Below are 11,789 nucleotides of genomic sequence, written 5' to 3'. Positions count from 1 at the left end.
ACCTCTCCAGAGAAGCCGAAAAGATTTGAATTCGCCGGCCTTAAGCGGTTGTCACCTATCATCATCCTTTCGAAGGTGTGATAGTACAAAATGTCGGCTGAGCTTCCATTGTCTACCAGGATTTTCTTCAGCTCCCAGTTTGCGACTAGCATGGTGAGAACCAGGGCGTCGTCATGTGGTAATATCAGGTTGTCAAGGTCCGCATCCGAGAAGGAGATCTCATTCTTCGTCTTCGCCTTCTTGCTGCATATGTGCACAGCATTGACTCGGTGTGCGTATGCTTTTCGAGCAGCGGACGAGGTGCCCCCAGCTGCCGGGCCACCCATAATTGTGCCAATGACTCCCCTTGGTTGGGAGCGGTATGCCTCTAGTTGTGGACTGGGCGGCGGAGGAGATTGACCCCGGGCGGGGGGCGGTTGTGACCGCCGAGGGCTCCGGCCCTGGGGACCTTTCTCCTTGTGCTCACTTCGGCGGGCATCGCTTCGGACGTATTTTTTCAAATAGCCCCTGCCAATCAACTGTTCTATTTCCTCCTTCAGCTGCCAGCATTCATCCGTGTCGTGGCTGTGGTCCCTGTGGAAACGACAGTACTTCGACTTGTCTCTCCTGTTTTCTTTGGAGATCATCGAGGTTGGCCACTTTACGAACTCTTCTCAGCTGATAGCGGCCAGGATATTTCTTCGGGAAGTGTTGAGAGGGGTGAAGTTTTCCTCCCTCCTCTGGAGGGATTTTTCTATTCTGGCGGCCTTGTCATCCCTACACTGTTTAGCAGGGTTCTTGTCTTCAGAGGTTCTCCTCCGATTCGAGTCCAGGGCGACTAGGGTCTCTTCTACTGATATATACTCCTCCGCCCCGGCCATTAGACCTGCTAGGGACTGAGGATTCCGGCGGGCCACTACTCGGCGGAAATCATTAGATCTAGCACCTGCGAGAAGTGCGTTTGTAGCGGCTGAGGGGTCTAGATTTGGCACTTGGAGTGCCTCCCTGTTGAAGCGGCTGACGAAGGCTTTGAGAGGTTCATTATCCTCCTGCTGCAAGGCCATCAGGGATGCTGTGGTTTTCCTTGGCCTGCGGCTGCTCATGAAGTGGCGGACTAGATCTTCCCTGAAGTCGTCGAAGTTGCTGTTGAAGTTCGGTCTGATCCTTGAGTACCAGTCCCTTGCCGCACTTGTCAGGGTCGTCGGGAATGCTCGGCAGAAGAAGTCGTCCGACGCACCGTGGAGGAGCATCATCGTCCTGAACGTCTCCAGGTGGTCCACTGGGTTAGTGGTCCCATCATACTGCGGGACAGTTGGCATTTTAAATCCTTTGGGTGCTGGGGCACCCATGCGTCATCGGTGAATGGCGTTCTACTTGAGAACGCCCTAGAAATGGGCCGGCTTTGGTCCTTAGCCAGTTCTTCTATTCTATGATCCATCTCCTCTATTCTCTACAGCATCGGGTCAGCTCTACGGTCTGGTGACCTGTTTCTTTCCACCGATTGGCTGGTTGCGGAGCCGGAGTGGCTTTCCGGACTCCTACGACGGGACCGGGATTTGGCTTGTGGTGCACGCTCTTCGTGAGCGTGGCGCCTTTGGGCAGAGCGAGACCGCGACCTCCGACGGCGGTGAGGCTCTGTCTGTGCATGCCTGGCTGTGGGGTGACGGACTTGTCTGGTGGAGTGATGAGTTCGGTCCTCACCGTGGTGCGATGACTCTCCCCTATGGATATCTGGCCTTTCTTGGACAGGTCGCGAAGCTTCTGGAGGAGGTTGGGGAGGTGCCTGGAGTAGCTGCTGGTACTGACCAACGAGAGTTGTCATTTGCTGAAAGAGAGCTTGAACTTGCTCCGGAGTGGGCATGGGGTTGAGGTGTTCCGAACGAGGTTGACTCTGTTCGGCCGTAGCAGAAGCTGCCACCACCAGCGAGGCGATTCGCTCACTCCGAGTCCTGCGGGGCAGCGCGGCTCGGGTAGTCCGCGCGGTTGGCACCCGCGCACTCCTGCGCCCTGTCATTTTTGTAAAGTGATTGGAACAGCCTTTAGTTCGGGGTCCCACGGATGGCGCCAATCTGTTAGGCCTAAAATCGGTAACAGATAGGGCAGTGACGTAAGAGCTGAGCTGGGGGACTCGGGGAGCCGAAGTGAAGAGAATGAGTCTTGGGGAACTGAGCTCGGCCGCGTTCTGCTCAGAAGCAAACGAGGTTAGAATGACCAACCGGAGTGTTACTCCGGACAGGCCCTTCGACACTCAGGTCAGTATGAGCAAGAGTGCAGAGCTAGTTTTGAGTGGTGGGTGAAAAAGTTATTACCCTATTTATGAGCTTTGGGAGCCCTTTTATAGAGGAAAAATGCGGTAGTTGGGGAGTTAATGCTCCAAGACAGGTGCCGACCAGCTATAGGTTCAAGCTCACCTACTCTGCTGTAATTACCAAACTACCCCTGCTGACGTGGGGTCTGCGGTGGGCCCCCTCGAGACACGTGTCGACAGCTAATAGGCTGGTCTATGGTGTCTGCGGCGGGCCCTCCCCGAGACACGTGTCGGCAGCTGATAGGCTGGTCTTTTTACACCCCATCACATAGTTTCACTGAACACATATTTCATATGTCTATCTTTATGTAATCACAGATTTCTGAATGTGTTATTTCTGAACACTGTCATAGTATTCACATAGTTGGCTTTAGGTCGATCTATTAGTACACACAGATTTATGAATGTGGTATTTTTTAACATTGTATATGAGAGATCCCTGAACAGTTGAATGTGGAATTTCTGAACACAGATTTATGAATGTGGTAGTTGAAGGAATTAGAACAGGCCAATCTCTCATGTGCAAGTGATTTAGTATGAACATGATAGACATCAAGCATTAATTGGACTACAATCTTAGACATAATTGGATACATTATACGATGAAACATAATACATAGAAAATGACTACAATTCCTTCAAAATACATTGATGCTTCACTACAATCCCTCCAACATATTGTCTTCACATTCACCAAAATACAACATTTCTCCCACTACCACTCCCTTTCACCTAAACAACAATGTAGCCAAAACTAAAGCTCCACCACATGAAATGCCTGTTAACATTTGGAACAATTTCTCCCTCCCACGATATACCGCCACTTCCGCCTCCAATCTCGTAACCTCCGCCTGTAATTTCTTCTGAGTCTCCAACGCCCTAGCCACAACAACACTTCCTCCAGCACAAATTGGTGGGTCAACCCACTGAAAGAATTTGCATGCGACATCACCTGAAACATTGTTCAAAACAAGTTAACCCAATCTCAAAAACCCAAAAAGCACAATAAACCACATTAAACTCACCTCGTACCCGGAACAGCCAAGAAACCTGCTCCTATAGATGGTACTTGTCCATGCGCTTCTCATAGGAGCTGGTTGTCCGCAGTTACATGTCGTAATGGCATAACCCTGGTTTTGACTTGAAGCTGTGGAAAACCCAATCGAGGATCCACTTGATGCCATCTGTAATTAATCAAACAAGAAATAAATGAAACCCTAATCCCTTGGAAGATGAAATTTGAGAACACATAAAAGATAGACATTTGACCTGAAGCTTCGGATGGAAATTGCTTGAATTTTGGGTGGGAATGGTGTCACCCTAATCCTCTGCAAATAGAAGAGGAAATAACGTTGAGGAGGAAGAGGCCATGTCGTCAACTGGTTTAAAATGATGGGCGATGGTATTTTTGTCCTCAAAAAATTAACCATGGTCACTTTTAATCATTCTCTTGGGTTTAACTAACGGACCGTTAACGGAGGGGGTCTACATAAAAATGTTTGATAGTTGAGGGAGTGTCTTTGGTAACTTCCAAACCATAGGGTTTAAAGCGGAAAATGTCCAAACCACAGGAGGTCTATATGTAATTTTCCCTAAAATAAAAGACATAGCAAGTCATTGAGCAGACCAGCGAGTCCCCACTTGGTGATCGGCTGTCTAAGATCAACGAGGGCACGGGCAGGAGCACGGGCGGCATGCGACTATGTGGTTTTAATTGTTATAATAACTTTTGGTAAATATCCATGTGCAATCCCTCAACAGGTAGGAGGGTTAGGATCATCCTATAGAAATTATCAATGCTGTACAACATAATTACTTTGTGCCCTAATAAATAATCAATCCTAATTATCACTTTTCACAGGCACTTCACCGTATAATATATATCCCATGGTATAATACAAGCCCATTGATCCATAACGCCTTAGCCCATTGATTCATCAAGCCTTGTTTAGAGTTCCACTAAATCCCTGTTTGGATTGCAAGAATTTTTCGAAAAAGAAACAATCCAAACAGAACATGAGTACAGACCAAGAGGGTTTAAACCATTGATTTTGGAATACTTGTCTTAAGTCTATTTATCATGGGATAAGGTCCATGAGGGTGATCTCATGATTATTTCCATGATCAATGGTCTCTATTGCACATGCACCTAGACCCGGCAAACGGGTAACTTGCGTGGGTACGGGTACAACCCGTGCGGGTACAACCCGTGCGGGTACGGGTACCGGCTGGTATGGGTATTAAATACCGGCGCGGGTACGGGTAGCCTTTCATGAACCCGGAACCCACCTGGGCGGTCTGCGGGTACCCGCGGGTAAGTCAACAAATTTAAAGAAGAAAATTTAAACTCACCCAAAGGAAAATAATGAAGAAACTTTTTTATCTGGAAGAAGGTTTCTATGAAATTATATGATGAATGGGTGTATAAACACATAAAGGTAGTACGATGGATGCACCAGCCTTGATATTTAATCCAACAACAACAGCTTCTTAACAAGTCAGCTGCTGTTGGGTCAAATATCAAGGATGGGATGATGAGTAGATGTTTATACGCCCATTTGACGAAATGCCTTTGGAACTTGCAATGTTTGAGAAAAAGCCAAAAAAAAAAAAACGAAAAACGAAAAAGAAAAGAAAAACATAAAGATGAACTGGTCATATGAACAAATTAACATCATCCAATGCAAGAAGCACAAATTAAGCTTCAAGGGTTAAATATATCTCATTCCCTACTGCATGAATACAAGAAATTTTGGAATAAGGTTGAGTAACCCATGCCTCAAAAGGAATACGAATAACACAAAAACAACAAAAAATCGAAACCCTAACAGGGATTACCCAACCCCAAAGTTCAAACCCTACCCTAAAAATCTAGTGATAGAGACATAGAGTTAGGGTTAGGATCATACCCCCTAACCCTGTTAAAATCAAAATAAAATTAAAACAGATGAGAGAGAGAGAGAGAGAGAGAGAGAGAGAGAGAGAGAGAGAGAGAGAGAGAGACCTGGATGAAGGTAGGAGGCCGTCGGACACCGGCAATGGACCGGACGGTCGGAATCACGGCTGGAGAGAAGGCGGTTAGGGTTTCAACTTTCAAGCCTATTTGTTCTCTAAAATCTGTTGATGAGAGAAAATGAGGAGTCTCACTGTCTCACACAATATTTACTCTATCTACCCATTTAGGTTTTAAGTTTTAACACCCATTTCAAGTTTTACGGGTACCCATGGGTCAACCCGCTACGGGTCCACAATTTCACGACCTGTACGGGCCGGGTAAAAATAGAAAACGGGTTATAATTTGTGACCCAGACCCGCAATACCAGGACGGCCGGGTAGACCCGCGGATCCGGGTCACTTTTTGCCGGGTCTACATGCACCCCATGTGGAGCCCAAAAGTGTCCGCCTAGTGGGACACAGCTTAAAATTGCTAAAGACAAACCGCCTAGTGGGACACAGCTTAAAATTGCTAAAGACAAACCGAGTGGACTCGTCCGATACCCGAGTCGACTAGGGTTAAGTATACGTGTGTAACATACCAAATAGTCTTGTTTTTAGGGTTAGGGTTTACTTTTGGTTGTAAGATTTTGCCGTCAATCTCCTATATATAGATAGACAAGGTAAGGGTTTCAACATTACCTGCTCTTAGCTGCTTCCTATGGTTTATTATTCCTCTGTATCTTTTTATTAGGGTTAGGGTTTTTCCTCTATTTCATTGTCCGTCTCGTTTTCGTATGTACGGTTGTACGCTTTGCAAGCCTAGAAATCGATGGTCTCTGTAAGATTCTTACAATCTCTACTGTTCTTTCTCTATTTCTATTGTAGATTATCTATATTTTATATGGAGTAGGAATTAATTTTCCATGCCATCGATTCTTCGATGTGTATGTTTTCACAACTCCAAATAGAAATCTGAGGCTTTTAAAGCTCTAATCTGCCAAAAAGAGAACGAGATTCGAGTTACGCTAGCCTCTAAATTTGTTTTGTTTCTTCAATATTCATTTCCCCATTTCATTTTTTTGTGGGCTTTTGGCTGTGATGACAAAAATCGTTTCTCGATTCTGATTATTTTTTCTTGTTAGAGACCAAGCAGATATACACATTTTTTTATTTTTAATCTGGGTATATCTGTTTATGAGGACTTTATTTGTGCGTGTCTGAGCCTTTTTGCCTGTATCTGTTTATAGTGTTCATATTTTTTGAAATAGATTTTGATTTTTGGTGCTATGATTATAAAAATTCCTCGTTCTGACTGCTATAGCCATGGCATGACAGACTCTTTTACACCCATAGAATATGAGCACCTCTTTTCTTTTCTGCTGCTTTATTTTCCGTATTTTTTTTTTAACATCTGAAACTCTTTTTTCTCAGAGTACAAAAGGGAGAACACAAAACGAAGAAAGAGGATATTTGACTGTTTTCAAATCTGTTTACACAACACATTTGGAAGTATAAATTGTAGAGCTTTTAGGGCATGTTTGGCAACCATGGAATGTTTGTTTACCCAAGGTTGAAGAGGGGTAGAGAGGGCAGGTGAGAGAGACTTGAGAAATCTGTGTATGAGAACATGGGGTGAATAGAGATAAAAAGTCTTGTTTAAAATAGTTTTTCCCCTGTTTTCCAGCCGCTCTCATGCTCTGTCCTCAAATCTCTCTCCCATCTCTTCCCTGTCTTTCTTACATTGGATAAATAAATAATCCATGAAATATTTTCTCATTAGTTGCCAAACATGCCCTGCTGTGTTTGGTTGGTTGTGGATGGGAGGGAGATTAGGAGAAGTCAGCGGGAGATCAAAAGGAGATCAAAAGAAGATCAGGGAACGGGGAGATGATGTAGGGAAGGTTGTTTGGTTGGTTAAGATTTGTGGGAGACCTCCCAGACGTCTTCTCAACTCTATCTCTCTGAGATTTTCTCCTGGTAAAATTCAAAGACCCCAAAATTGCTAAAATGGTGACCAAACACTTCGGCAAATTAGGAGATCATCCCCCCATATTTTTCTCAAAAAATAAGTAACCAAACAGAGAAACTACAAATTCACCTAGTTTTAGTTTTGCTTGTACCCAATTTGCCGTGACTGAATTTTGAAGGTTCTACGAAATGGATTTCAAAAGGGGTTCTCAAAGTTAAAGAAGCAAGAGAGAATATGGATTTTATACCCCCTTCATATATATCCAATCTGTATGGCTTTTTGCAAGCCAATCTAAAGATTTTAAGTTGGTTCCCTTTTGTGATATGTATGAATTATCTTTTCCATTTCAGAGGAGGTCTTCGCATGAGCTATAAAATATGATAAATTGGACATGTATGTGTTCCTACTTGTTTAATAAGAGCTGGTTGGTTGAGGTAGAAGCATGCTTCAGGATTTCTGTGTGCATAAATTACTTACGAAGTTGAAGGGAAAGTTTTATGAGACAGCTGTGAGGCCCCGGTGTATGGCTCAGAATATTGGGCCACTAAGAAGCAACATGCGCATAAGATGAGTGGAGCGGAGATGCGAATGCTTAGATGGATGTGTGACAACAAGGTTAGATCCAATTGACAATGAAGACATCCGTAAAAAGATGGAGGTGGCACCAATTGAGTAGTAGATGAGAGAGCACCGTTTAAGAAGTGTACTCATGCCAAGTTGATGGAGTAAAAAGAGGGGAAGGGCAGACCGAAAACAACTTTGGTAGAAAAAGTGAGGAAAGACTCGACGGCTAGGAACATAACAGAGAACATAGCCTTTAGATAGGACAGAATGTAAGAAAATGGTCCTTGTTGACGAACCTACCTAGTGTCAGGATTAGACTTAGTTAATTTGAGCTGGGTAGATCATTTCACCTTATTCATGAAAATTTTCTAAAGTTTCGTTTGGTTGCTAGTAAAAAAATATTCATTGGATTTTTGTGGAATAGTAAGTCAAAAGAAGTCAAGAAGAGAGAGGAGACGAGAGAGGGGAGAGAAGATGTCACCACTAATTCTTCCACAAAAATTCAATGGATATTTTTTACTAGCAACCAAACGAAGCCTAAAGGATTCATTAGGCAACCCAAACTAGTTTGGGGCAAAGGCTTGGTTGAGTTGAGTTGAGTTGAGGAGATCTTAGCATGGAATGGACACAAGGAAAGCTCACATCGAAGAAGGCCCCAACCTAGAGGTGTTCAATCAGAATTGAAATTTTGTGCTTCTCTTGTTGTAATACCCCCTTCTCTCTTGCTTCGTTTTGTTGCTAGTGAAGAGTTAGTGGTGACTTTTCATTTGAAGTATTTCATGTAATAAATGCTTGTCCCATACCCTTGACTTTTAATAAAATATAGAATTTTCTAGGGAATTTTTTTAATAGCAACCAAACATAGTATCTATGAAAGTGTTGAGAAAATCTGTGAGGCAAATCTGATCTGAATGTGCATAAAGTAAATGGAAAAAGGAGAAATAAAACCGAGTCACAATATGATCAGTGATATTTTACGTAGTTTGGTCAACATGCCTACGTCCATAGGCATGAACACGATCTTAGCTATAATCCATGGGCATGAACGTGATCTTAGCTATAAGAAATTAATATAGATTGATTACGATGGATTTAATCTGAAACTCACAAATCCCTAACCCTTTTGCTTACTTCTCAACTAAGACTGTAGATGTTATAGGAACTAAGAAAAATCCCAAGATAAACCTCCCTCTCTCCTCTCTCCTCTCGCCTTTCTTTCTCTTACTTTCTCTCTCTTTGTCCAAGCCTCTTGTTGCTAAAAATTAAAAACTTTTTATGTGGGAAACATAGTTTGTTTTTCAGTCATGGAGATTCTCTATTGAGGGCGTCATTTAATCGCTATTGTTACAAACGTAGGGGTGTAACTTGGGTCAGGTTCAACTCGAACTTGGATCAACCTGATTTTGGCTCAGATTGGGTTGGCATTTGCTTACGTTCGGTTGGGTTAGTTTTGGGAAAACCTAGCTCGAACTCAATTGGATCAACCTGATTTAATTTTGGATTGGGTTACGGTTGAGGCCTTGTCGATTGTGATTTCTTATGGTAGCATTTGTTTTAGGGTTGACCAGCCTCAGCCTGAGGCTTGGGTCGGTTAGGGTTGAGGGAATGCTATCTTGGGTTGGGCTAGGGTTCGCCTCAACATGCTCAACCCAACCGTTGTTGCCTCTAAATTTATTTTATTTCTTCAATTTTTCAATTCTCCCATTCATTTTTTGTTGGATTTTCGCTATGATGACAGAAATCGTTTCTGGATTCTGATTAATTTTTCTGCTTAGAGACCAAGCAGATGTAGCCATTTTTTTAAAATTTAGTGTGCGTTTGTGTTTATGAAGACTTTATTTGTGCGTGTCTGAGCCTTTCTTCATGTATCTGTTTATAATGTTCATATATTTTTTGAAATAGATTTTGATTTTTGGTGCTATGATTATAAAAAATTCGTCGTTCTGATTGCTATAGCCATGGCATGACAGACTCTTTTACACCCATAGAATATGAGCGCCTCTTTTCTTTTCTGCTGCTTATTATTTTATTTTATTTTCATTTTTTAACATCTGAAACTCTTTTTTCTCAGAGTATAAAAGGGAGAACAAAAAACAAAGAAAGAGCTTATTTTCGTGTTGTCAAATCTGTTTACATAACCCATTTGGAAGTAGAAATTGTAGAGCGTTTAGTGCATGTTTGGCAACCATGGAATATTTGCTTACCCAAGGTTGAAGAGGGGTAGAGAGGGCAGGTGAGAGAGAGATTTGAGAAATCTGTGTATGAAACATATGGTAAATTGAGATAAAAGGACCTCTTTAAAAATGTTTTTTCCCTGTTTTCCAGCCGCTCTCAAGCTCTGTCCTCAAGTCTCTCTCCCATCTCTTCCCTGTCTTTCTCCATTGGATAAACAAATAATCCACATGAAATATTTTCTCATTAATTGTCAAACATGCCCTTGAAGAAGCTAAAAATTCACCTAGTTTTGCTTCTACCCAATTTGCAGTGGCTGAATTTTGAAGGTTTTACGAAATGGATATCAGGAGTTCCCAACGTTAAAGAAGCAGGAGATAATATGGATTTTATACTCCCTTCATGTCTATCCATTCTTTATGGTTTTTTGCAAGTCAATCTAAAGATTTTATCTTTTTTATTTGATAGGAGATCCTAGCAAGGAAAGCTCACATCCTATAAGGCCCCGGCCTGCCTAGTGTTCTATTAGAATTCTAAGCTTTTCTCACAAATCCACCCTACCGGATATGGATTTAATCCGAAACTCACAAGCAAGATTGTACATACAAGAGTAAAGAAAAAAAGAACCCAAGAGAACCCAATAGGAAAACCCAAGATAATGCGCCGAAAAAAACCCTCTCTCATCTCACTTTTCTTTTCTTACCTTCTTTCTCTCATGCCCAAGCATCTTTTTGTTAAAAATTAAATCCCGCTTACATGAGAAACAAAGCAACTTTGTTAATAATCTTCACCTTGGTTTATTTTTCAGCCATATTTTCTGTTGATGGTGTCATTGGTTCGCTGGTATCATTGGTTCTCAGTCGTTACAAACCAAGGGCTGCAACTTGGGTTAGGCTCAAGTCGAACTCGACGGGATCAACCCAATTTTGCCTTGGTTGGCTTGGCATTTCCTTAAGTTGGGTTGGGTTAGTGTTGGGGAAAGTCAACCTAATTTAATTTTGGGTTGGGTTAGGGTTGAGTAACCTGACCCGAACCTAACGTCCTAATGTTATTGTGATTTATTATGGTTACTATTGTTTTTGTATTATTATGTCTTTCCCTTGGCTAACCGGAACCCAACTCGACTCAACGTTACCCAGTTTGGAAAAAAATAGGTTAGACAGGTTGGGATAGGGTAGAGATGGATTAGGCTATAGAGATTTAGAGGCAAGTTGTGTTAGGCTGGACCAGCCTCAACTTGAGGCTTGGGTCGAGTCGGGTTAGGGTTGAGTGAATGCTATCTAGCTAGGGTTGGCTTCAACTCAACCCAACCTAACCTAACCACCGCACGAACTAGCTTGGCAGAACTTGGAATCCTACGCTCACAAAAAAAACGTCAGTGGATTCGGAGTTGTGGCTCCGGGCGGCCACTTCGACACTCAAGTCAGAAATAGGCAATCACAGACAATGGACGATGAATGGGGGAGGGCCAAGCCAAGTTACCAGACCAAAGAGGAAAAAGGTGAAAGAGAAGGAGAATTGACTGAATGTCTTTGCTTGAGTGTGTAGACCCCTTTTTGTAGAGGAGGAGATCCACGATCTTGGAGATAATAATTAGGCCTTTAATTTAGCCTACGTGGAGCATGATGGATGGAGAATAAGATTGTGGAGATACGATTTCCGACGATTCTAGGCAGAGATCTTGGATGGTGGCCTAGGCGGGATGTTTCGAATTTGAATATTTCGCCTTAAGTGCAACGGTAGTCCGGATTGGTCGCACAATGGCGAGATTCCCGCGATTGTGTTTGACTTCTTCGGAGGTCCGTTACCGTATGAAGGTGTAGTCTTATGGGCGTGATTCGTTAATGAGTGTTGCTTGTG

General features: G+C 43.0%; 3 non-coding genes across 3 annotated transcripts; all 3 read left to right on the top strand.

The window, feature by feature from the left end:
• Positions 1-6,314: 6,314 nt before the first annotated feature.
• LOC143852125 (small nucleolar RNA snoR126) lies at positions 6,315-6,450 on the top strand. The gene has a single exon (XR_013236701.1). It is a non-coding gene; the product is annotated as a small nucleolar RNA snoR126 (small nucleolar RNA).
• Positions 6,451-6,501: 51 nt separating this feature from the next.
• Positions 6,502-6,590, top strand: LOC143852107 (small nucleolar RNA snoR8a). Its single transcript, XR_013236685.1, has one exon. It is a non-coding gene; the product is annotated as a small nucleolar RNA snoR8a (small nucleolar RNA).
• A 3,078-nt stretch (positions 6,591-9,668) lies between these two features.
• LOC143852108 (small nucleolar RNA snoR8a) lies at positions 9,669-9,758 on the top strand. Its single transcript, XR_013236686.1, has one exon. It is a non-coding gene; the product is annotated as a small nucleolar RNA snoR8a (small nucleolar RNA).
• Positions 9,759-11,789: the final 2,031 nt, after the last annotated feature.

Source organism: Tasmannia lanceolata, unplaced genomic scaffold, assembly GCF_043159265.1.
Source record: "Tasmannia lanceolata isolate RefF3 unplaced genomic scaffold, GAP_Taslan_0.1 ptg000018l, whole genome shotgun sequence".
NCBI lineage: Eukaryota > Viridiplantae > Streptophyta > Magnoliopsida > Canellales > Winteraceae > Tasmannia > Tasmannia lanceolata.
Note: the sequence above shows the minus strand (reverse complement) of the source record. Positions and strands in the feature narration are given on the sequence as shown.